We start from the raw sequence: 25,621 nt of genomic DNA on the forward strand, positions 1-25,621 counted from the left end.
AGAGGCCAGTAGACATCCCTGAAAGTAACCTTGCTGGTAGCAGAAACAACAGGTAAGTAAGAGATATGGATGGAAGGGGAAAAAAGCTTCCTTCTGTTTCATGTATGTAGTAGTGTTTTTAGATGTAACTCAAGTGTCCTTGTTTAAGAAAAATTGAAGTGTTTCCTAGATAGCTCCTTAGACCTAAATTAAACTATGCTCTGCTCAGGGAACAAGTAAACTGATACACTTTCCTTAACCATAGGCCATTTTTCTTGGCAAACTGCCTTGGTTTTTAAGTGGCAAAACACTTGATAAGACTACTTAGTCTAGTAGTGCTTCAATAAAATTAACACATTAGTCAAATAAGGACAGACTGTTAGTCTGCCCACTGGCATTGCCAGTTGACTGCATCGGGCTGATCACTTCTTTTGCTTTTGCTGTTCTGCATTACAAGAGAAAGTTAGCATTTATAAAGTGATTGTTATGCCAGTTCCAAGGTGGTATCTCAAAAAGAGATGATTCTTCTGGTATTTATTTTGCTTATCTGGAGCAAGATGTCCCAGTAGAGCAACCTCTGGTAACGTTTTTATGAGTGTCAGTCAAGATGACTACTCCAACACAGTCTGGTCTCTTTGTCTCGCCATCCCCTTATTCCTTGCACTGCTATCATACCCCCACCAGGAATTTAGGTCAGCCAGGCTCATTTCAGGCAAAACAAACCGAGCAGCCTGCTTCAGTATCAACCCCCGCACTGTTAGCAGGGAACAGTGCTCCATTTCTCGCTGCGTGAGGAAGGCTCTCCAGCTTCTCTGCCTTGTGAGTCATCGCGGAGAAGGCTGGCATGAAAGGTTGCATGGATCCCACACCCACACACCTCCAACCACTGTTGTAAAGCCCTTCCATTAACAAAGACTGCATCAAAAGGACTAAACCTTCCCTCAGAGGATCAATTAGCAACCTTAAAATAGAATAAAGGAAGACAGAAGCCCTTGCAGAGCCCTTCTGCTAGTAGCTTTCCTTCTCAGAGAAAAATTCAGGAGTAAGCAAGTGCCTGATGGATGATGGAGAGCTTTCTGTCCTCGTTCCCCTTTTAACGCTTGTTTCAGTGTAATTACTGGAGTGTTACTTGTCGCAGCAATCCAGTTGCAGTTACATCAGCGTTTCTATTAACAATTTCTATTTCCAGGGCTTCTCAGCTTGGCTGTAAATACTTTCTGGTGGAAACAGGTTGGCACACAAGGCCTTAGTCATGGCACAAAGTTCGAAATGATTTTTCTATGCAATTGTTCTATATCTCTATATTTCAGGAGTACACAATAAAAATACAAGCTTTGCTGATCCAATATACCAGTTTCTATGTCTATGAATTTCAATGAAGAGTTCAGATAAGAAAATTCAATCTAACCATTGGGTCTGCCAGCAAATATCTTATTATGCTTACCAATCAATTGGTAACGTCTTCAGAAATACTAGCATTCAGGTAAGTTAGCATGCAGCTGCCAATGAATACCAAAACCTTTCTGATAAGTACAGCAAAGGCAGAAGGCTTTGAGTACTGAAAATGCCCAACCTGTAATTCCTAATTTAGGAACGTCTAAACAACTGAATCTAGGTCTTAATTAGACAGCATTGCCCAATGTGTCTTTAAAATTTCTTACGACATTATTTTTACCTTCTCTATATCATTGCCCTCCTACAAATGCCTTCAAATGTTAAGTTTCTCAAAAATGTTAAATGTATTTTCAACATACTTTCCTATCAGTAATTCGACACAAAGGACATAATGCTGAGATTTCATGAAATACCTTTGACTTGATCATATTTCATTATATAACATTTCCTAGAAGAGAAAAAATGATAAAAATGTCGTGGTTCAAAAAGTAGTTTGAATAAGTTGCAGATTTGTGTATGTTAAGCTGCCCTTATACAGCTTTGATTTGTGTGACCAGCACTTACTCAGCAGTTCAGTATAACTCTTATTGACCTTGGCAGCTGTCACATCTCTTGCTGGATTTTATGTCGCTAGAGGTGTCAACGTTCAGGGGAAAAGATGTGCAGAATATGCGTGGTTTTATTTGCAGATGGGAACGAGGTAGAACCCAAACTACATTTCCAACAGCATTATTTCACAGATGACAGTCACAGGAGACCTGTGACCAACTTTAACCTTTTAATAGTATGCATAAATTAAGGCTACCAGAGAATACCAAGCTGCCAAATATAGAAGCCGTAGTTCTAGGGTCTTTGATTAGCATGTTCTTCTCTACCTGCCCTGTGACAAAAAGGAAAACCAAAGGCTTTATGAAAGGTTTTTGAGAGTGGATACTCATAGACTTATCCTTCATTTACAAAGTGTTTTAACAAATGAGCAGATCTCCCCTCCAATGTGCAGGATAGATAACTAAAGCTTCCATTAGCTGCTAAATAACGGGAGAGAGAAGATGGAGCAGAACAGGCTCACATTCCTGTTTCCTTTCTTCTCTAAACAAATAGTGGATACTTTGTGTCACCTACACCCCTCCCTTATGCAGGATGTGAAGAACTAAGTCTGAGACTGATCTTCTCCAAGGCAGTCTAGCTCATCCTGAATCCTTATCTGCATAATGGTTCTGCAATAAACAGATGCAGTTTATCAGTATTTGTAATATAAAAGGTGTTTTCTGAATATCTTGGATGTCGTCTTGATTTTTCAAGAGGAGTTTTTTTGAGTTTGAATGTCAAGTTTGGATGCTGTTGTACCTCAAAGTTTTCTTTGGGACTATACTTCTAGGTGGCATGCAAGATCCTCAGTGTCCACAGCCTGCTCTGAACTTTGCGTGGTGAAAAGGCTCTGGCCTTCCCAAGCTGAGCTCTGCAGGTTGTACTCCTCTCCAATGCCTGGAGCTGTAACTACCCAACCTCACGCATTGACTCTTACTCCAGCCTGCAAGAGGCTTGCGCAAGGAAGACATTTTTGCTCATAGAAGGGCTTTATGGAGTATAAAGAATGATGGTCCTTGTGGCTTGGCAAAAGACAAAACAAAACAAAACAAACAAACAAAAAAAACAACCAAAAATCCGCTGTGAATCATTATACTCATCTCCATGTTTCTGGCAGTTTTGTCTGGAAGGTGTATCATATACTTTCTGTCTACTATTAGAGCACTTCATTTGCAGACGAGGCTTTGTGTCAGAGAGCAGAGTGTGTAAATGAACGTTAGTAAAGGAGTGAGCTACTTGAGATGCAAGACGCTGTACAGCTGAAACCTTGTGCTTATCCTGACTGTCTTTGGCTTCACTTACAAAACACTGGAGTAAATGAGCACAAAGCATCTAAGAGTTAAATTCCTTCATGAAAATCTCCAATATTGTAACCTCTGTTCCTTGCTCTTTTTTTTTTTTCCTACCTTTATTTTTTTCCTGACATTTTTCATTCTGTTGATCAATCTGACCTGCCTGTTCATGTAACCCACTACTGGGCATGAAATATGCCTGAGAAATAGCTTGTGGATGTTGTCTGCAGATGTTGCCAAAGAAATGCCCTCAGCATCAGCCACCAGAGCATTGTGCCAGCTCCTGCTGTAACTCTCGGTGACAGATGCCACCTTTTTGGAATGGTCAAAGCAGTCTGTGACACTTTTGTTTTGACCTCGTATTGATTAGCTCTTTGTTCTTTTAAGGTTTTAGCAAATAACTATGCTAATCCAGATAAACTAAGTCACAACTGAAGGTCAGCATTAGCTAGATAGCAGCCTCCAGCTGCTTTCTGGTGGAGCTGAAAAGGCAACAGAAAGATTGTGTATGATTTTAGCATAGTTTTACGAGGGACTTATTTATTGACATTGTCCTCTGAATCTCATCTTCTTTGATGCTGACTTAGATCACTGCAGTTCATTGTGCTTGATTTCACAAATGATATTCAAATGCAGCAGTTCATTTAATTATGGATAAATTTAAAATTTAAAAGCTGTAGACTGATTTCAGTCTGTTACACCAAGCCATTTTTCTTGGATCCAGTGTTTAGGCAGTGTTTGTTAAGCAAGTACCCACGTAAGGGTGGGTGCATGTAAGCCCCTGTTTTCTACTAGATGGACAGAGCTTAATAGCTCTAACCTGCATTATCGGTCTGGTATATTTAATGGCAGATACTTTGATGGCAGAATTGGTGTAGTGGCTGTGCTGTGAGAAGAAACATCTGAACCCTGTCCCTGAAAGCCTGCTTCTGTCATATAAAGGTGAGAGCGGTAGAATTGGAGACTGATGTGGGGTTTTTGTACTATGTCATTGGAACTAAATTTTCATTGACCTTTGGCAGAAAAGTTTCTTTAACTACAACCTGTTCTTTTACTTCCTGGAGAGCTGGAGATCAGAGTTAATGAGTTATACTGAGGTGAGAAACCCTGGCGCCCTTTTCCTGGAAACATGCTACCCTTTCTCCTTAATGCTACAGGCTGGCTATTAGCAGAAGCTCACCAGGGCTACAGAAATGAAGAGCAAAGCAGTTCTCTCCATTTCTCTCTGTGGGCAAGGATTTTTGTCTAACCCTATTTTTTTTTTTAAAACACAAAGAAAAGTATTAAATCACATTTCCTAAGACCAATATATACAAGCTTACAAAAGCTGATAGGAGCAAAGTTAAAAGCAAGGAGAGAGTAAGCAGTAAGGAGTCGAAGTGCTGAATTCTTTCCGTTCCCCCATTTCCTTTTTCTCACTTAAATTGCCCTGGAAAGTTGACAGAAATTGCTTTCAATTTGGCTGGAAATGCTGTATTTAAGCCTGTGAATCCCCAAAAAGGCATTTCAGTGACTACGACTTGTCTTCTGCTCTGGGCCATCCACAATCCTTTCCATCTCCTCTTCCTTCCTGGCATTTTTAAGAGCTCCTCTTCGCATTGCTTTCTGCTTGGTGACGTAAAACATTGCCACCCAATGCAGGCAGCCAAGGGTGAGCTGCAAATACCCCCTCCTTGGGGCTGCAGCAGCTGGGCTCTCGCTCGGCCGTGGGGGGCAGACCTGCCTTCCAGTGCCTTTCACTCCTGCACAGAAAATTGAGCCGTGCTGGAAACTCAGGGCTGTGCAGCTGGATTTACTCACTGACTTCAGCTGCCTACTTTTAGTTTATAAATTTAAATCCCGGCTTGGGCCACTTTTCTGCCTTTCTGCTCATCAAACCTACCTTCGCTGGTATCCTACCCTGATTCCTTGGATATTCAGGGCCATTAAAATCAAAGCAAAACAGAGTGGGAAATACTTTAAACCTTATGATACGGCTTGTTCTAAGACAAGGGCTTTTCCATTTAACGTTGTACAATGCTTTCTATCGAAGGCGTAGGCCAGACACTCAATCAGCAACGTCCACTCCAGCTGCTGAGTCAACAAAGTGTGCGGGCACAGGGCGGCTGTGTCATACTAAATAGTTTTCTGTGCAAATCCTTTCCTTCCTGAGTCTCTTTGTACCCCTGATCTTATTGATTTTATTGGCTGTGCTAATTTAGCAGTCCTTTGGGCTGATGATCATAATTGTAACACACAGCACAGCCTGAGTAAACAGGTTCATTGCGGACCTAGCATTTTCAGCTGCCCAATGGCAAATAAGCATACTTTGGGCGAGTGGTGCTTCTTAAATGCCTCTCACTAGTTGCTACAAATCCTGAAGAGCTATTGCAGGGTTATGCAGAACAGGAGAGTTATTCTGTATTAAGCACCATATATTTTTGCATATCGCTCTAAAATTATTGGAAGGCTGATTTCTTTTGAAGCAGATGGACACTGACAGAATTCAAGATAATTTTTACTGTGCCAACCTAACTCCAGTCTTCTTATTTTTACTAATGAGGTAAATATTTATGCCCGATTTTTCTTTGACAGCTATCTTGGAGTAACTGTGTCATGCAGTTGGAGGAGTATGTTTTAAATTAAAAGACGTTTGTTTTAAAGTTCAGTGGTAAAATATAACTGCAGTACAGAATGTTGCATATATTATAGACAGTAATCGGTAATAATTATAAAATTCTTTGCTAGAAAGTAGTGATGAAAGAACACTTAGATGAATGACAAATGAGCTGTTCAAAGCTCAGGTGATGTCAAAGGTAAGGCTGCATGGGCAAGGTTAATTCTCTTCCTTTGTGCACATGCAATGCAGGTATTAAGGATCCCCCTCTGCTTGCACCTTGAGATCTTTCTGCTGCAATCAGTGGTCAAACCTGGCACTCCCTATTATTTTATGTCTGCCCTTGAAGGAACAAACCCCAACATCATTAGTTGCACTTAGGGTTACAGCATGCTCAGAGGCAGGCATGCAGATTCTCCTCATACTGCAGCAGAAGCTGGACAATATCCAGACGCCCTTATTTCCATCCTTACGTCCTCCTGTCCCAGTCGCTCTTCTCTTAAATTAGCTGGAAGGTAGAATAAATAATTGTTTTGCAAACTAAATTCTGTGACCTTGAGGGATTTTGGTTTCCCCATTCTGGCACCGTACTGCAGCCCTTTGTCCCCGAGCAGGAGGTGGCGGTGATGGGGGCACTCGCTGGGTGAAGCCCTTGCTCCTGGGCAGCTGAGCTGAGCACCAGGGGCTGCTGGTGGCTCCGGCAGGTGGCTGAGCTCAAGTTTTGATGATAAAACCCCTCCTGGGTCCAAGAATTTGAACTTTTAACACTCCTGATAAAGTCCACAGGGAATTTACAGAATTAGACAAAATTATCTCTGAAATTGTCCTTGTAATTTGTCTAGAAATAACATGCAGTCTGTTCTGAAGTAGGACAGGTACTTGAAGGCAAGCATTCAAGAAGAATTTCATGGTCCAAGATGTGTCTTTAGGATGCAGTGAGGAGGCGTGATCAGTGTAGGGAAACAACTGATGCGATCAGTTTTTAACAGCATATTTTTCTGTCAGTGTTATCCATGCAGCTCTTTGGATAAATACATTTAGTGGGAGTTCTGGGCATACAGTGATTCATCTGGCTAGAGCACTTAAACAAGTCTCAACAATTTGTTTTTACTTTAAACAGTGTTTAAACTCAGTCTTTCAAGTTGGTACAGATATTGTTTGTATGTTATTTAATCCCATGTGAAATTTCCTTCCAGTTTATTTCTAGCTATGATACCAAAATCAGGTTGCTGCCAAAACATCAAATACTGTTTTGTTCAGTACGGCTTTACTGGATGAAGATGATACTATATGGTAGGTCTGTTATGGTGGAAAGCCTTCCTTTCCTGTAGACAGATACTTAGTACCTGAACTAATAAGCTCACTTTACCAGGGAGATGCTTCAATGAAACAATGTTATTGCCCCCAGTGTGACTTTACATGTAAAGTGCTGAAGTGAAAAACTCTTTAGGAAAACATGACTATAAATAAATTACTGCTATTTCTAATGTTTTCTCTTGGAGTGCTCATAAGACAAACTTCAAGCTGAGAAAGTACATCCTGTTTTTGTTTTATTGGGATGTGACTTCTGAGTCTTTTGCCACTGCCAGAACCTGCAATTAGGTCGGAGTGATTTCCGACCTCCTTGGCCTTCACTTGATTTGTGGACTGTCATAGTACAGTCCGAAATGTGACAAGCTGATTAACTATAAGGAATTTTTTGGGCCACAGGATGCTGCATATTTTCAAGTTAACCTTTTTACTAAGAACCTACTTTTGGGGTGATAGTCCTTGATTAATTATTAGCTCTTATTGATCACTACAGATATGAGAAGTCTAAGGTATAATCACATTTTTTTTCACCGACTAACTTGTCTTTGTGAGCTACTGCTTTGCAGAAGAAGAATCTGTGCAACCATGAGATATATAGGAGCAAAAGTATCAGAAGGAGAAAAGAAGTATTTCAAGGATTTCCTGCTGTGGCATTATCTACTTCTCTTTCTTCCACTGAGGAAGGCAGCAGCTGAATTTGCACTCTGTCAAAGAGCTGAGGAGTCAGACTCATTCATATGACCCACGACCATTTCCAGAACCATCTGAAAAGCACAAGGTGATTTTTCTTCTTTTTGCCCGGAGGACAGTCTGCATGCAGCCTAGTACAGATTTATTTATTTATTTATTTATTTTTGTGGAGAGTTTCTGAGAACAAGATACACTGTCTGTTTTTAGCCCTACCTTCTCTTTGCATCCCTCTAAGTTTCATTTGAGCAGTGCATGCTTAAGTCAGGAGGAGTACAGATGCTACCTGATACAAACTGGTGTTTGCTCTCCCCTGTCCTTGCTGCCTGGCACTACGTGTGCAGAATCATGCATGTTTTTAAGGGACAAGATGTGCCTGCTGGTTCTGCAGAGCTATTTATAAAATGGAAGCCAACAGGACAGTCAGCTTTATGAGGTTCAATGTTCAGGTCTGAGTGGCTACTTCTGGCACTGGCAAAAAGTGGTTTTCCCCCTACCCCCACCCCCTTTAATCTATACATTTCTAATAGCTTTTCTTTTCTATTACTTAATTTTTTGTGTGCATATAACTACACCAGTGCACTAGGCAAGCTTCTTGAGTGCTAGGTCCTTCAACGCTTGGCAGTTCAACTTTAAACTCTAGAGGAAATGCATGCATTGCAATGTTTTCACAGGAGGAAGAAAAGGTTCTGACTATTACAGCTGTCGTAGCTATTACTCTTTGCAGGGAAGTCTTCAGGTGCTGTTGAATACAGTACAAGGAAGAGAAGAACTCAGAGTTCATAAATCATAGAATCATTGAGGTTGGAAAAGCCCTCCAAAATCATCTGGTCCAACCACCCCTCTACCACCAATGTTGCCCACTAAACCACATCCCTAAGCACCAGGTCCAACCTTTCCTTGAACACTCCCAGGGATGGTGACTCCACCACCTCCCTGGGCAACCCGTCCCAATGCCTGACCGCTCTTTCTGAGAAGAAATGTCTCCTCATTTCCAACCTGAACCTTGCCTGGTATAACCTGAGGTCATTCCCTCTTGTCCTATCACTAGTTACCTGTGAGAAGAGGCCGAACCCCCAGCTCCCCACACCTTCCTTTCAGGTAGCTGTAGAGAGCAATGAGGTCTCCCCTGAGCCTCCTCTTCTGCAGACCAAACAACTCCAGTTCCCTCAGCCGCTCCTCATAGGACTTGTGTCCCAGGTCCTTCACCAGCTTCACAGCCCTGCTCTAGACATCCTAGATCTAGATCCATCTGCATCTAGACACCTCGATGTCCTTCTTGCAGTGAGGGGCCCAAAAACTGAACACAGTACTCTAGGTGTGGCCTCACCAGAGCTGAGTACAGGGGGACGATCACCTCCTGGTCCCGCTGGCTGCACTATTTCTAATACAGGCCAGGATGCCGTTGGCCTTCTTGGCCACCTGGGCACACTGTTATTGAGTTATTGATGTTCAGACCAATAAATGTCTGGCATCTATCACTTGAGAGGATGGTCACGTTTTACCTTCCAGGTATGTTGCAACTAAAAGCCTTGTGCAACCACTGCTAACAGAGCAGATATATGAGTCATGTTAGCTTCAAAGGTATCACTCACTAAGGAAATGCAATTTAGTGTAAGGCTGATAAATGTTATAATTATACCATAACTAGTCTCATCTTTTTGACACAGAAGTTGAAATTGCCTGTTCCTGTAACTATACGTTATTTCATAGTTTCATGTTAACAATTGTTTTGCCCCAAACTGAGGTGGTTTGACAAACACAGTGTAGGCAATCTAGAAATAAGCCCAATTTGAAAAGACATGGCTTGTGCATGTTAGTTAATTATCAGATGTCTTTTGCTTCATTATCACAAATAAGTATTTTAATAAATATTAAAATTGTGTTTTTATTTTTTCCACTGGATAACAGGTTACAGATACCAAATAGATCTATTTCCTATTAAATGAAGAGGAGTGAATCTTAGTATACAATGAGACTAGCGAGCAGCAGTGCTTATTTTTAGATTATGCCTTTAAAGCTAAACGCTATCTTTAAGTCCAAGAGGAAGGTGCCATTTCGTTCATTACTTTTTTACACTTGATTTCTCTTGGCAGGTTAAGACAGCAACTTTACATGAAGTGGATGATTGGTTGGGATTTTGTGAATCCTGGTTTCCAGGTTATTTCACTTCTAATAAATCATTTATAGAAAAAGTGGTCTTCTAAAGTTGTCTCATTAGTCTTCATTTTTGTCTCCTTTTCTTGATTTCCTTTTAAAAAGACACTGCATGAAATAACTCTCATCCTTGTCTTCAAACTCATGGGTGCAGTTAACCCCTCAAAACAAGTGAATGACCACTGTTTGATCACTGCTGTGGTTAAGCATTTAGCTTTCACTATGAATCTAGCTGCAAAAGTCTTGTTTCTAAGTCTAGAGATCAGTTTCTGCCCCACTTTAAGGTCCCTTTCTGCCTACCTACGTACTGAGGGAGTGGGTCGCTGGGTGTACAGAGGTCCTAGCCTGTGTTCTAGCTACTGCAGCCAGTTCTACTGTGATCCCAGGCTGTGAAATACTCGCTGGTGCTCGTCAGATCTGGAAATAATTTACTATGTCTGAGGTCCAAATGCCTTACCCCTTCCACTGTGGTTGTGAGTGCAAATCAAACTTTAAAGCTACCTTTGTTCTACTTTATCTCAGAAAAGGCAGTAGACTTCCAGGTACATCAGGGCCTTAGCCAGTGGGCTTGCCACTTACTACCCATGTATTTTTTTCATTCCTTTTGTTGCTAGAAATCAAATATTTAATCATTTACAAGAATTATTTTCAGATTTCTAGATGAATGAGAAGACATCAATCAAAATATGTGCACTTGCTGGCAATCATATGGACTTGATCTGCCTGCTAAGAGGAGCATGAATGAATTTAGATTAACATTTAACGACCCAGGAAAAAAAAAATCCTTTCTGGTACTCTGCAGATGAAACTGTTCTAGCGTCTGGGGATTAAGTTAAACTGAATAGCTTGTGAGTTCCTCTTTTCATTCCCACCTTGTTTCCCCTTGAGGATAAAATCTGCACCAGTCTCAGATTTTTGCTAAAACTTCAATCCATTTAAATCAGACTTTTTTTTTTTTTTTTGGAGTTAGGGAAGCACCAAGGTTCCTCTGATTTGTTTTCATTTGGGCTTGTGTAATTCTAGATGCAAAAGTAAAAAGTAAAAAGTTTTGAATTAGAGACTTTTGTATTATATCCAGAAATAATGTAAAGTGGAAAACAAAAGCTGAAAGTTGGTGTCTTCTCTGATTCATCTGTATCAAAATACAAAAGTGTAGTATCTCATTTGCTATTTCTATCTTACTCCCTGGACATGGTAAAGAGAGGCCAACTACCAGCAATAAACAGCTGCTTACAGGATTTCAAAGATGACCACTATGAAACACAGAATGGGGAGACTGCTCTAAAGATTGTCTGGCAATTGAGAATATTTGAAGGCACGAAAACAAGCTTCGAGCCCAGCTTTCAGCAACTGCTGGCAACCAGTGAGGGATACCTGAACTGTTAGACACAAAGGGAAATTTTTTCTCTGACTAAATCAATACCTCAAAACATACAAAGCGGTTTTTGATCTAGCCGAACACTCCACGAGTGACATTCTCTCTTCGGTGCTCACTGAAGATCTGGTGTAGGTTGAAGGGAGTCATGGAGGCATGCAGTCTCCCACCGAAAAAATCTGATGTATGCTAAAGAAGGTCATTACTTCTACAGAGCAGCTTGGGAAAATCCACCAAGTGGGTTTTCCTTTGGTAACTTTTAAGGGCAATGATTTTATTCCAGGTCTGAAATTCCTCAGCAGTTGCTGCTGAGATTTAATTATATGGTAAAGTTTCACTTGCTCATATTTGACTGAGATGTAGTATTGAACCTGTTGTACTCCAGTGATAGATAAAACTTTTTATAGCTTTGGCTTGAGCATAAAAGACTCATGGATGTTCCTTCTTTGAAATGCTGGGTTCAGATCCACTGCTGATAATCCAGCCAAGGACACAGTATCAGAGCTATGCTATGCCTTTCCTTGTCATGGAAGTGCACGTGGATTTGAATGCATTTATCTACTTGCTGTAAAGCAGACCGGCACCAGTAGCTTTGGTCAATCTCTTCAACTGCTTTGCCTGATATATACAGCTGATTTTTGTTTAGAAACTACCTGAATGTGTGTTGCAAATGCCATTTAGCTCTGTTCCCAATGTTATGCTACGTTAATGTAGATGTTATTTAGCAGGTTACCAATCAATACAGTACAGCACAAAAGGTGAATACATGTATCTTGTTGCCCCATTTCCTTACATCTGGTTAAAGTGTTTTTGTACTGCGTCTTGTATTAAATATTGTTTAAATCATCTTTCAGTTGAGTAAATTTTCCTTGTAATGAATTTTAGAAGGCTGTAGAGAGACTGCAGAAAGCTACTGCTTTGGCCTTCATTTCCCAGAATTGATCACAAAGGACTAAATGAAGTTTCTTGCATATGGTATGGCTTACCTACTTGTTTTGCAAAATAAAATCTTAACTTTGTAGAAGCTTCCTTCAAGACAAGCCACATTTTGCAGGGTGTTTCAATTATCAGCTACAGCTAAGAGGCACGTTAGGACTCTTCCACTCTTTTCTCTTACTTGGCCCAGCATTTTTATAAAAAGCAGCGACAATTCCAGTCATGAGGTACTGTGATCACCTACAGCGTAGACTCTAGAGATAGGTCAAGAAGATGGATGAGTCAGAATACACCACTGTCTGTATTATGAAAGCATTTTTGAAAGATGGGAGAGTGGGGCAAAGAAGTAGTGAGAAAAAATCTCTATCTGTTTGGAACTTTTGAAGGAAGTATAAATCTTTTTCATTTAGGGTAGTATCTGGTTGTATTTCCAGGTTTTTAACAAAACAGAGATGACTTATTGGATCAGACCCGTGGTCTGTCTAGTACTCTGTCTCTGATGGTGGCGATGGAGATGCTATTGAGAGAGGGCATGTGGGCCCTGCCCACCTATGTGCCTGTTCCTATCCTAATTCTCCAGAATTAAGGTTGTTGCAGCATGATTTTTAAGTGAAAGTAGATTATCCTAAAATACTTCAAGCAATGAAAAAGGATAAATCTGGTTTACTTTAATATTGCATTAATTTTTGCAAACACCCCCTTCCTCCAATTAAATAAAAACTATTCACATGAGAATTGTAAATACTAAGGTTTTGGGACGATCTGTGCCAAAGAGACAACTTTTTGCCTCTTACCATTCACAGTTAATGATCACTCACGGTCACTTGATTTAAGTATATCTTTGTATTAACTGCTGTCCGCCCGGGCTTTGTATTCTGAAAGCTATCATATCGTAAGTGACCATAGGTTGGGTGAACGCTATCACCTACAGGTGGGAGATACGAATTCTGATGGCTTTCAAGATGACGTTGAGAGCTTATAGCTCTAAACTAGGAGAAATGTGAGTTGTAGGTAGTTTTATGTTATTTTCAGTTGGCACTCGTTCAACTAGTGTATTACCATTAGTTGTCATTGAATTGCTGATCAATTCGTGTCCTTTTAAATTAATTTTGAATGTGTGCCTACAGGCTGTAGAAGGCTTCCTGAAGTACAAATAAACAACAGGTATCCACAGAACTATTACACTAGGGAGCATAAATGGCTTAGTAAGAAAACATTTATTTAATATTAAATATTTGTCTTAAGCTTCTTGCACTTTGTGTGTAACTCTAGCTGTTGTTGAAATGCTTATTTTTGTGTGGTAAGCAAGGAACAAGTATCTATGTGAAAGCTAAGGGGTGTGTGGAGAAGAGCTAGAGAGCTGTGAGTTAAAAATGAAGTTTGGGATAGGAAACAAATAGAGACGTTAATCATATCATGATAGCTGCTAGGTTTCTTTTTTTTTTTCCTTTTTTTTTTTTTTTCTTTGAATCTGAATGGTTGGAAGAAAATGACATGATGACAGTTAATTATAACTAATCCTGCAGCACTTCAACACAGACTAATATAAAGTTCAGAGAGTTCCACCAGCAGTTCACTATACCCTTAGGAAGCAATGAAACTTTGCTTAAAATAGTTGTATTGTTTCTTGGCATCAAGAATAAAAACCCCACCACATCGCTTAGTAAATGCATCTCATATGGTTCTGAAAACCAAGGCTATAGTGAAAGAAGTGATAAGCTTTCAGCATATATATGTAGGCTCTAGGACTACAGAGCATCTTTTAAACATGTTTATTATTATTACTATTATTTTTTATAATGCAGAAATGTCACTCAAACATGAAAATTAGCAATTAGTAAGGAAAAGGTTTCATCTTCTGTTATATGCATCAAGAGAAGAAAAATAAATCACTACAGATCAGAAAAAGAAATATCTAGATGAGGATTTGGGGAGAAAAACATTTCTAAAGTTAGTAATTATGACCTCAGTCAGTTAGTAGTATTGAGACACATTACAGCACATGATTGTTGCCTTCAGAAAAGTTTGGATCTGTTATTCGCCGTGCTGCTGATGCTCCTGGATGTGCTGCACATGGTGGTTGTGTGAATTATAGGAGAGGGAGAATGTGCCAATTACTTGCTTCACAGATTACCTGATTTGTCAAATGATGCTGATTTGGGGGCTTAACAGGAGAAACGTGTGGTGGAGAACAGAGGAGCAAGTACACTGAACTAATTCCTAGATGTTGTTAGGAGGCTGCCACTACAAGTGTAGGGGCTGGAATATGTTTCTCTGAAAGGATGGCCTAGACAGAAAAGTAATCTGCATAGTAAGCAAGCCTTCAGAACAAATGAACCTAATTGTAAGACAAATTCTCTATTACCCTTAAATAGAGAGGCGGAAGGAAGTGGGGGATGATTTTAAAATGTTTAAACCTTAAAAAAAAAAGGGAACAAAAATTGTTTCAAACTTGCTTTGTACCTGTTCTTGGACTCTTGTTTAGCTCTATTCTATATATAGCCCGCTTACGCAGATACGAACGATATTTGAATTGAATCCATACTATTGGGAACTGCTTAAATTTAATATCTTATTTTATATTCAAAAATGCAGAAAAGTGCAATTTTAGAAACTTATGAAAAGCGTGGTAAGTTGATGGAAAATTGTGTATAACTCTTTTATTGTGTTTGTGTGTGAATAGATAGGACATATCCTCAGACACCTATAAACAATTTGCAAGCAAACACAAGATGTGTGCAAACTCCAAAGAGGGCAGGGATGGCTGAGCACTGGGAGGGAGCCCCTGGAAAAGGAGGGAGAGCTGCTATAAAGGGAAGGCCATCAGCTGGGCTGAACATCCCTCTCTTCTTTGGGTCTTTAGGCGAAAGGTGGTGACTGCTTTTTGTGCAAGTCTTCTGGAAAATGTAAAGGAATATTCAGCTGTTGACTGAATTTCTATTATTTTTTTTCATCCTATTTCTGTTGTGGAATCTTAAATTCTTTTTTTTTCTTTTTCTTTTTGTCTTAAAAATTGCAGCCATCTACATTGTGAACACTTTCCTATTTCTTGTTGACAGGGAATTTAATAGTTCATTTAAATAGTAAATTTAGAAACATATTATGTAGTATTATTAAAGGTGGATTTTTTTTTTCATATATATGAAATAGCACTAGAAATTCTTCTGTATAAAGCGACTGGCTGTGTAAAATATTCACAAGACAGAGCCAGCCAGGTTCAGTGCAGTGCACTACGAAGTGGAAGCTGTTCATTAGGAAGATGGCTGGGTCAAACCAAATTTCTGCATATGGCTGTCTACATTCAGGAACTTCTTCCCACCACTGACACATTTGGAAGTATGGTCCAAACTTTCAGAGGCTGAACATAAGTCATGACTGTCCTTGCCCGATACGTGCTTTTTTACCTGTGAAGCAGGTTTTTGTGTGCCACAGTCCATCTAGCAAGGGCACAGAGCAATTGATGTGCACTGACACCGGACCGGACCGTGACTCCAAGGCAGAAATTTCTGAGCGTTTATAGCGTGATGATCTGTCACAGGAACTGAGACTTCATCTCTTGCGTGGATGCTCCTGAAGTATGTGACAGGATTGAACCTCCTCGAGGAAAAACCCTTCTTGGGAATCTCCTGCAGTGATGCGTATCTGCAGAGCCCCAGAGGCGTGGCTAAGGATGACAGGCAATAACTAAAAGCATGATAAAAATAGCAAGTCAATTTAACATCGGTATCAGAATGGCATTATTGATTGCGCAGGGCAAACCCCTCCAACGTTTAATTAAAGCACTGGAACAGAAGCACTAAAAAGAGCAAAAAAGCCAAAAGCAAATCCAAAATTATAAGAAAATGGTGTGATTTTGAGTTTTCTGCTCCATAGCCATCAAAAGCTTTCAGACCTAATAATTACTCACTAGCCTGGAGCCCTCTTTATCTCTTCCTATCACCTTTGTTACCAACTAGTGTCTCAGAACACAAAAACCTTAATACTTGACAGGTTCCCCAGCAGCTAAATTATTGCCAGTTGCTACTTGCAGGGAAGCCCTTCTTTCTACGAGCAGAATCGCTGCTCGCTGCTCCTTCTGTAAAGCAAGACTCCAATCAGGAAAGGTTAATAGCTTGTGAAGTGCCTCCATTGAAGCTTTTCTTCTTTTGCATGGCAGGTGGAATTCTTGCCCTGTCATGGCTACTGAATAGGAGGCAGATGCATTGCTTTATGCCGCGCCGTCCTCGTGTTTTTCTTTAACTGGCATGCCATGATACTTACAAAAGACTTTCTCTTACACACCAACACAAGTACCGTATTTCCTTGAACATTAACAAGGATATCACATTTTTAAACTCCAGGGACTCTAGCCAAGAAGATAATTGGTCTTTTTCAGTGGTTCTGGTCTGTACTCCAATTTGTACTGATTATATATTTGATAAATATTCCCTCTTTTTCAACCCAGTATTGGCATCAAAAGTCTGATCCTGCCTTCTCAATTTCAAGATGATCTTGAAATTTGAACAGGATGAATCATTCTAGGGTTGGTGAAAACAAAAAAAGTCCTTGTACATGTAAAGTCTGTAGGAGAGCAGGTAGCGTTGTCTGACCTTCCTGTACCAGTGCTGATATAGTTGTGTTAGCAGAACTGCAGACAGAGGATCTGTCCCAAAAGGATCTAGAGTGCCAATAGCTAGTGCTCCTGTATGGTTGAAGGGTTGTAGGATATGGGTTCTTGGGTCTAAATTATAACTTCGTAAGTATTTCATAAGAACTGGTGATCTACGCAAATCATCTCTTCCTGCATCTGTAGTGCTAAAAAATGTAAATGTTCAAACATTTTCCTCCCTCTTGAAAAAGTTAACTTGCACTTGGAAAGATTTTCAGTGCGTAAAATGTTAAGGGACAGCTCTGGCCACAGGGCTGTTGTTTGTCATGGCTCTTGCTAGGTACAGAAAGCAGACCCCAGTCTTCCTCAAACACTTTGGTTGCTGACGTCTACAAAAGAAGAAGCTGGCCAAGACCTGGAGAAAATTTTCTGCTTTCACTCCCATTATTAGAAAAGTTCTTTGATTGCACGAGTTTGCTCTCCTCTGGTACAATGGTGTAATTGGCAACATCTATAACCCACTGTGGTACTGTACACAGTGGGAAGTGGGAAATGGAGGATGAGTGAGAGCAACTCTCCATGCAGTGATTAGGGAACCACCAGGGGATGCCATGGGGATTAAATCTCTACTAATATTTAGCTCTGACTTGCCACTTACGCCTTGCAGCCAGCAGAACCACCCTCTGTACTTGTACCTTGAACAGGAGTGTATAATAAGTCATGTAAAGAGGAGTTGTGTGTCCTTTAGAAATCCCTTCCTACCACAGCACACAGAAGCAGGGTGGAGAAGAACAGCCTAGGAGGTACTATACTAAAGAGTGGGTGCTGGGTTTGGACTTAAATCAACATTAAGACTGGCTGAAGTATTCACCGAGGCGTACTCCAACTAGAGTCTTAATAAAGATAAATATCCTGCCTGCATGCGTTTCTTCTGTGTTACTAAAGAAGTCATCATCTAAGGGTATGTTCACAACAGGACTGCCATCAGTTATGGCAGGTGTCTTGATAACTTCATAATTAAAAATAAATTATGTTTGGTCCTTAAATAGGAATAATATTAAACTGAATGCCTGTTTAATCTGTTAAGTCTGTCACAAAGAAATGACACCATGAGAAGTGTGAATGAATGATATCCCTTTTTTTTCCCCTCCCTGTTTCTAATTACACATGATGGCACTTGCAGTGTCCCTTGTGAATGCACAGAATTGGTGCAGCACGGGAAATGCAAGCTTCCTTATGCTGCAGTCTGTTCATTAGCATCGATTTCTGAGGCACTGCCCCTACGGATGAGAGGATAATTTCTTTTTTGCAGATTCTCATGATCCCAACTTATAATAGACTATTAAAAATAACTTCTAAACCTTGGTGTAAGTTCTGGAACAACGACAGATTCAAGAAACTCCTCGTAACCCACCTTTCCGCGGAGCATTAAAGCCTACACAGCCACACCTACTTGGTGCCTGTCCTGTATGTAACACTTGTTTAAAGCTGTGCCTTTAGACTGCAAATCCATTGTGGCAGGCATTCATTATCTGCTTGGCTTTCTTTTTTTTTTTTTTTCTGTGGAGCCATTGACTTCAATATGAAAGCTGATGCTACTACAGTAAAAATGCCATATTTCATATATGGAAAAAGCTGTCATTTATTTGCAGTTATAGCATTCTGGTAAAGATTATATAGTTCAGATTTTTTTTTTTTTTTTACTTTTTTCCCCCCTAAGTTAGATTTGTTTTTGTGGTGCTGTGTAAAAGCACTGCTATCACCACACTAATGCAGTCTTCATTATAACAAAGGATAGAAACTGGATTAATTAATCTGACTAGGTTTGATCTGATCTGCACAGTCCCTTATATTAACTGTGGGCATAAAAATACATAACGAGTGATAGTGAAAAGTGTTCAGATATCCTGAAAGTTCACCATTAATTATGATTACAAAAGTTGCACCCAAGATGCTTTTCCTGATCTTTTTTTCCTATCTTTCTCTTTTTTTAAAAATGGCCATCTGAAGAAAGAATAGCATTTAAGACCAATTTGAGTGACAAATCGTATTAAATGGTAAAGTGTGAGAAAATAAATCGCAGGTGAAACCTAATTTTGACAGCTCTTCATCCACATTACTCAAGTAACTACTGTAAGATAGCGTAAAAATTCATATAATATTGTGGAAGACTTTCTAACAGATGCAGAATATATTGATAGGGACATTTTGTAACATAGTCTGATCACTTACCATTGATACTGTAGTGGAAGGCTTATATCCTGTATAATTTTGCTTTCAATTTTTGCTCCCTAAGAAGTAGACTAAACTTGTCGATGTGTTTTTATGCATGCTCTCCTCTTCATTTTTAAGTCTGGATTTCCATGTTTTGAAAATGTTCTCTATTCCTTCATAAGCTTAATTCCAGATGCTGTGCGGGCAGGTTGGTTCACATCCCCACGGTACAGAGAACAGAAAAAGACGGCTTCTTTACCCATCTTGCTGAAGATAGACCTGCCTGTAGTATGTGGCTTTATGCCCAGCTCTGCTGGAACTGGCTGTTGCGTAGCAAGGCTTGCCAAAATTATGCACAATAACAAGCTCCAATCTACATAACACCTGGCCTGTACAAACCAGGTCATTATGAACTTGATCCAAGCTGTCATTCAAGTGGCTTTGTTATTCTCTTCTTAGTCCAAGCCAGTCATCCATAAGCAAGAATTGGCTTAATGCTTCCCGTACCCACAGTACTCGGGTACCAGTTTTCTTTCTTTGAGCCCCACAAAGCAGGCACACCCCGTGTAACAGGAGGACCAGAAACAGCAGAAACAAGAAGAAACAACAGGTGATCTGGGCTAAAGAAAAATAAAGCCAAGCAGGTTACTTTGAGTTCCAAGCTCTGCGTTTATGCTATATTTTCCTGTTAATGTTGCTTGTTCTTTTACTCCAACTCTACTCAAATGGAGAAAAGCAGGCTTGTTTCATGTATTTCCTACCTATTTACTCTGTGTTTATTTTCTACATATCTTTTAGATAATATATATTCCTCTGCAAAGATTTTGAGGAACGCTGAAGTTTCAAGGCAGAGTAGCAAAGCCTGAATGTGTGCAATGAATGGAGCGGGCCCTGAGCTTGCACACTGATGGCAAGCTTGCCCTCTGTCACTTGCTGCTGGGACCTAGGGCAGGGCTCTCTGCCCCGAGACACCCCCAGAGAAAACCTTTTTTAAAGGAATCGCCTTCGAGGAAGCGTTTCTACTTTGGGAAGTGCAACTTTTCTCACGAAAACTAGTTTGAGGCATTCCTGACCCAGTCGATTGCATTTTCTGGTGGATTTTCCTTTCCCAGGAAAGACGCCCAGTCATCGGTGAGAGAAACGGGCAGAACGGAGCTGGGGCAGGAAACTCGCATTTCAGTCTGGGATAACGACTGCATGCCCTGTGCTAAAATATCATCACATCTCTCTGCCTCCATCTCTATTCTACTGCTTATTATTTCTTTCCTTTGTAGGAAGAACGCTTGCTTATTACACAGCACAATGAAGTTCTGGTTTCATTTGGCATCTGTGGATGCTACGGTAATATGAACAGTCAGCGCATAATGATTTTCTGATATGTAAAATTTATGTAAAGAGAAAATAAAACGAGAAGCATGAGTGACAACTGTGTCACAAGAAACATTACATACATTATTCTCATTGAATGGAAAACTTGCCGGGTGAGCTAATTTTCAGAGCCTGACTGGGTTATCCCTGGGGTGCAGTGTTAGTGCAGAGGTCATGTGTTAGTCTTACAGGGCCCGACTGTCATTCATTAATAGCAGCTTCGTGTCAGCGGAGTTATTTTTCACTCTCAGTAGTCATAATTAGTTTCACACTCTGCATAGTGTGAGAACAAACCTTCTGTAAGAGCGCAGAAATAAGAACTGTGTGAAAAGGTGGAATAAATATTGTAGTAATGGCAATGTGTGTACAGTCGTTGGGTACTTGGTAAGCTGGATACATGCATTAATTTTTCCTGAATAATCCCTTAATGTACTGACTGGGTGTAAAAAAAGCCTTGGCTGCACCGAATAATGCCTACTTGAATTTCTAAGCAGTGCCGATAAACTAAACTGAGAACATTCACTTCGTGTATTTAAAAAGTGATGGATTCAGTATCCACCCTTCCTCCTCTTCCTGCAATCAATAAATATTCCCTTCTTAATCGAGGCCGTCAGCCTGCTTGGTGATCTCGGGCACTAATTGAATTCCTGAAAACAGGAGATGACCCAGGGGGGCTTTTTGCAGGTGCAGGCGGTGCCTGTTGGAGCGCCAGGCGCAGCAGGGTGCGCTTGGTGAGAAGGGGTGGAAAAACACAGGGTTGTGAGTTGGGGGCCATGGCAGCATACGGCCACAACGAATGGTGCCCCAGTTGGTAGGATCACCTCATAGCTAATAGGATGCGCGGAGAAGTTGGTCTGCTTTGACCTTAGATGCCTGAGGAGCATCCCCCTAAGGGTATCCCCAAAGGGTATCCAAGCTGCAAGCGCGCACCGTTGGCTCCTTGCTCTTGATGGAGGAACCTGCCCGGCACTGCGGAGCCTCTTGGGCCCCTTTCCTTTCCCCTCCCATGCCATGCCAAGCCATGCCATGCCATGCCATGCCATGCCAAGCCACATGCCATCCCCTCCCGTGCCACGCCATCCCGTCCCGTCCCATCTCGTTCCCTCTCGGCGCCGCTCGGCAGAGGGCGTCAGGCGGCTCCCGTTCGTCCTGCTGCCGGAGCCGGGAGCCGTGCCGGTGCGCTGGGCGGGCCGGGGGGCGGCTGCCGAGCCTCCTCCATCTTCGCTCCGCCCGCCCGAGGCAGCCCCTCCGCGCCGCGGGGCCGAGCGGCTCAGGGCGCCGCCCCGACCGCCCCGGGGGCTCGCCCGCGGCGCCGGCACCGCACAGCCGCCCCGCCGACAGGAGGTGCGGCCACCCTCCGGGCTGGGGAGGGGGTCTGCGGGGGGGGTCCCGGGCAGCCCCGGCTCAAATTCCCCGCTTTGGGCCCCCCAGGAGCCCGGCGGGATGGGGATGCTCCGCGGGGGGATGCGGGTACCCGGCCCCGGCGCGCCTCCCCTGCGCCCTGGGGTGCTGGGGGAGGTCCGCGGCGAGGTGTGAGTTAATGGGGATCGGTATTAGGGCAGCGGGCAGAGCCCGGCTGGGCTCCGGGAGGCGGCTGCTGCAAACTCTGGCTTTAAAGGGCTTTTAAAAGTAGCGCAGCGGCGGCTCGCGGAGCTGCCTCTCGCTCCTCTCTCTCTCTCTTTTTGGTTCTCTCCGTCGTGCAGGATGGCTGATAAAATCGTACTTTGTCAACCACCCAGCCCCGGTCACACCACTGAAATGTTTGACTTGTCTTTTCCCTCCGTTGGTTCTTCGGTCAGTGATTTTAAATAAGGTAATCTGCTGCTTCCTTAACCGTGAGCTACTGTAAGCGTTGATTCCTAATTTGTCATGCTTGTGTGTTTGTTTATCTTGTGCTTTGTTGTTCGCTCAAGGTCAAAGCATGTGGAGTTTCTTGGTGGGGAGCAGGTGAGGAGGAGGGCTAGCTGATCCTGCTCCTCTGCCGCTGCCCGCTCGGGCGGCTGGGGATGCTTTTGTGGGAGCTGGGGGTCACGGAGGTACTTGCTGACCCCCACCTCTAGCTCTTCTGTATAATTGTATGTTGTGTAATTTATCTAGCAAAAACGAAAATTAGTGTTTTTTTGAAAAAAAAGCACGTAGAGGATGTATTTATTGTGTTGAGCAGGATAATGCACCTGTTAGAAACAGGTGCCACTGAAAGCGCATGAGAAGGGACGTGGTGACAAGGGGAACTTCTGTTTCTTGTGCCTTTTGCCACGGGGGTGCCCTGTGTGGGTGTTCAGCCTGCACTGTAAGGTCTTCAAACTTTTTTTAACAAAAGTGGTAAACTAGCTTCTGAAAGGATTTCATTGGAGTTCAAGTAAGGTCGTGCCAAAGAGATGACTGAACCTAACCGTAACATAACTGGCTGTGCAGGGCTACTTCTCAGAGACGTGTATATGGATACGTTGGCACTCGTGCGGTGTGTGCGGTGCTGCGCCCTGGGCTGGCTGGTTTGCGTGAGTGTGACCAGTTCAAAATGCACAACATCATGTCTTTGCAGGAGTAGGCTCTTGCTGTTAAGTGCTACGTTTCCCTAAGGGTGGGAGCGGAGGGTTTCTGTGCCTGCCTGTGCCTCACACGCTTGCTGAGGCAGTTTGAGAGCACTGTGGAAGTTACTGCTTTACCTGGTGTAACATCAACAGGAGGAGCATGAGCCTGCTGTAAGTCCTGACAGTTTTGCTACTTTGTTTGGAGGGACTGGGTACAGTTTCATGGCTAATTATTATTGTAAGTATTTAGTCACTTTTCTTAGCAAAGCTTTTTTTTTTTTTTTTTTTTTTTTTTTCTCTCCTGCAAAATCAGGGAAGAGCAGGAGATTTTACGTTCTGTTTTTTAATTTTGCTTCTCTGAGGGGAAGCTATGCCTGGTCATCTTCATGCAGTCGGAAAAGGAGATTTTTTTTTCCTCTGTTTGCAACATTTAAAAGCATTTTCTGAAAAAATCAGAAATAAACACTGCTCATGAGTAAGCTTCTCTTCTGTTTTGCAACGATCGTGTTTCAGAGATCCCATTTCACTCTGGTAATGGAAGACCAGAAGAGCTGTTGAGCTCCATCTGTATGCATTAGGGTAGGTGGTTGATTTGTACCCTGGGGCCATATTATCTGCTATTTCATTACTTCTGGATCAGTAATGATATTCAGGAAAACTGTATTTGTTAGTGACTGCTTTCTAGGGACGTCTCTTCACTAGAAAGCTTTACTGATAAGGATCGCGCTGATGTGTGTTTGCTGACACGCTGCTCTGGTAGGAGGCACTCGTGCTGTTGCTTTTAACTGCTTCTTACAGCACAAAAGTTCTGGGGTTTGCTGGCAAAAAGTCTGGCTTTATGGGGATTCCCAGAGGTCTCCTTGCACTTCAGTATAAATTTTTTTTTCCCCAAAACCAGTTTTCAGTCTCTTACGTCTTGCCCTCAGAAACACTGCTATCAAACAGATCAGCAGTGCTCTCGTGCCTGCTTTAGACACTGCTCCTTCTGTGTGCGTGGAACAGCAGCCACTGTCACCGCGGCTGGTGACAGGAGAGCACGTGAGGAGGCTGAGCTGGAGCAGGTGAAACACGCCAGATGCTGCGGGCACCGCGTGCCAAGCTCGCCGCTGAATTACGGCACAGAGGTAGCGACACGAGAGGGGTCTTCGGGACTGGAGAAAACAGGTGGTGGCTGCACTTTGGCAGCTTTTGATTGCCCGTAGCTGTTGGTAGGTGGGCAGGGGGTCGTGCTGGAAGATGTGCTGTGATGTGAGTGGTCCTATCCAGGTGTCCAAGGCAACTAAGCTTGTCTGGCTGCACAGGCTGTAAGCGAAGAGTGGGATAAGAAAATAATAATAAAAAAATAAATAAATACGTTGAGTTGTCAGTGCTGTGCCGACAACATAAATGCCTGTCTGTTCTGCCTCTCTGCCCTGCAATGCTTCTTGCAGCCATCCACCATAACTTAAAGGGATTATGAAAGCTGAGCAACAGGGATGCTGTTGCCGATTAAAGAGGTGATGGAAATGCCTTCAGGCTGTTGTTCAGCGAGGTAAGTTTCTCCATTCTCTGTTGCAGGTGTATGCTGTGCTTTATCGGTGTATGTGGTGCCGGGGGTCAATGCTATTGATAGGCCAGATGAGAGGAAAAGTGGAAGCCTGTCTGCTCAAGCTGCCTGATGCAGAGGCTGTTGTAGGAACTTGAGTTGTTTTGTAGCTGAGGGAGGCTGTCCAGCCAGGCTGCTGGGGAGCGTGTTTGAAAAGCACGTGTCTGGGTTATCAACAGCTAGGAACTTGCTTGAATCTCAGGGGTTTGTTTCAGTTCTGTGAGACAAAAGCATTGTTTTTGCAAAACTTAGCTTTACTGTTAGTAAACACAATAGACAGAAGATGAAAATTTCTCTTGTTCTGGCCACAGCTTGCAGGCTCCTGTGTAACCAGTACAGCTGAGGGGAGGGAGAGCCGCTGGGAATGCCTGGGAGTGAGAGCTGATGTGGTTTGCCTGTAAACCAGGAAAGTTTAGCAGCTACGGATGGGCTGTCTTGCCTCATTATAGTCGAGTTTCTTAGTACGACAGATCCGACTTACTGGCCAAAACCCTCTGTGCCGTTGTGGCGCGGCACGTTCTGGGTCCTTCCACACCCTGAGCTTGCCCACATGTCCCTCCCGCTCTTCCTGAGCTTTGAAAAAATGTAATTTACTCCTGAGGTAGCATTTTAAATATTAGCGAGGTTACATTTTCTGTTGTTTGCCCTGAGATCAAGTGCACAGGTGGGCGGGCAGGCCGTGAGGAGTTGGTGGGGTTGCCCGGGCAGCACGCTGCAGGCCTGTAGGCCGTGTCCCACCGCGTGCAGGCCTCTTTCCAGGGTAGTGGCAAAATGGGTGCTGTGGTAGGAGAAACAGGCAAAGCACCACAGGTAAGATGAGTTCGTTTACTTGAAAAATCCTAGGGAGTTGTGCCGGGGGATAACAACAACAAAAAGAGCCGTGTTGGGCAAGTTACACCAGAAACTCTGCAAGGTTTCTGTGCTTGCTCTGTGAGCCTGCACAAGTCCAGCCTCTGCATCACTGACAGACCGACCTACCTCGCTGCTGGGTCTGAGCACAAGTGCTCGCTGTGTACCCT

At 42.4% G+C, this 25,621-nt stretch overlaps 1 protein-coding gene across 8 annotated transcripts in view; it reads left to right on the plus strand.

The window, feature by feature from the left end:
• Positions 1 to 25,621, plus strand: part of THSD7B (thrombospondin type 1 domain containing 7B) — a 518,195-nt gene that overhangs the window by 175,881 nt on the left and 316,693 nt on the right. The window contains exon 1 of one of the 8 annotated variants that reach the window (XM_066999217.1): positions 21,717 to 21,830. The exons of 6 other annotated variants lie outside the window; for them this stretch is intronic. The gene's annotated coding sequence lies outside the window, so the exon portion shown is untranslated. Of the gene's footprint in view, positions 1 to 21,716; positions 21,831 to 22,156; positions 22,300 to 25,621 lie in introns of those variants that run through there. One more of the 8 variants, XM_066999218.1, reaches the window with a different exon arrangement.

This window comes from Anser cygnoides, chromosome 6 (assembly GCF_040182565.1).
Source record: "Anser cygnoides isolate HZ-2024a breed goose chromosome 6, Taihu_goose_T2T_genome, whole genome shotgun sequence".
NCBI classification, from domain to species: domain Eukaryota; kingdom Metazoa; phylum Chordata; class Aves; order Anseriformes; family Anatidae; genus Anser; species Anser cygnoides.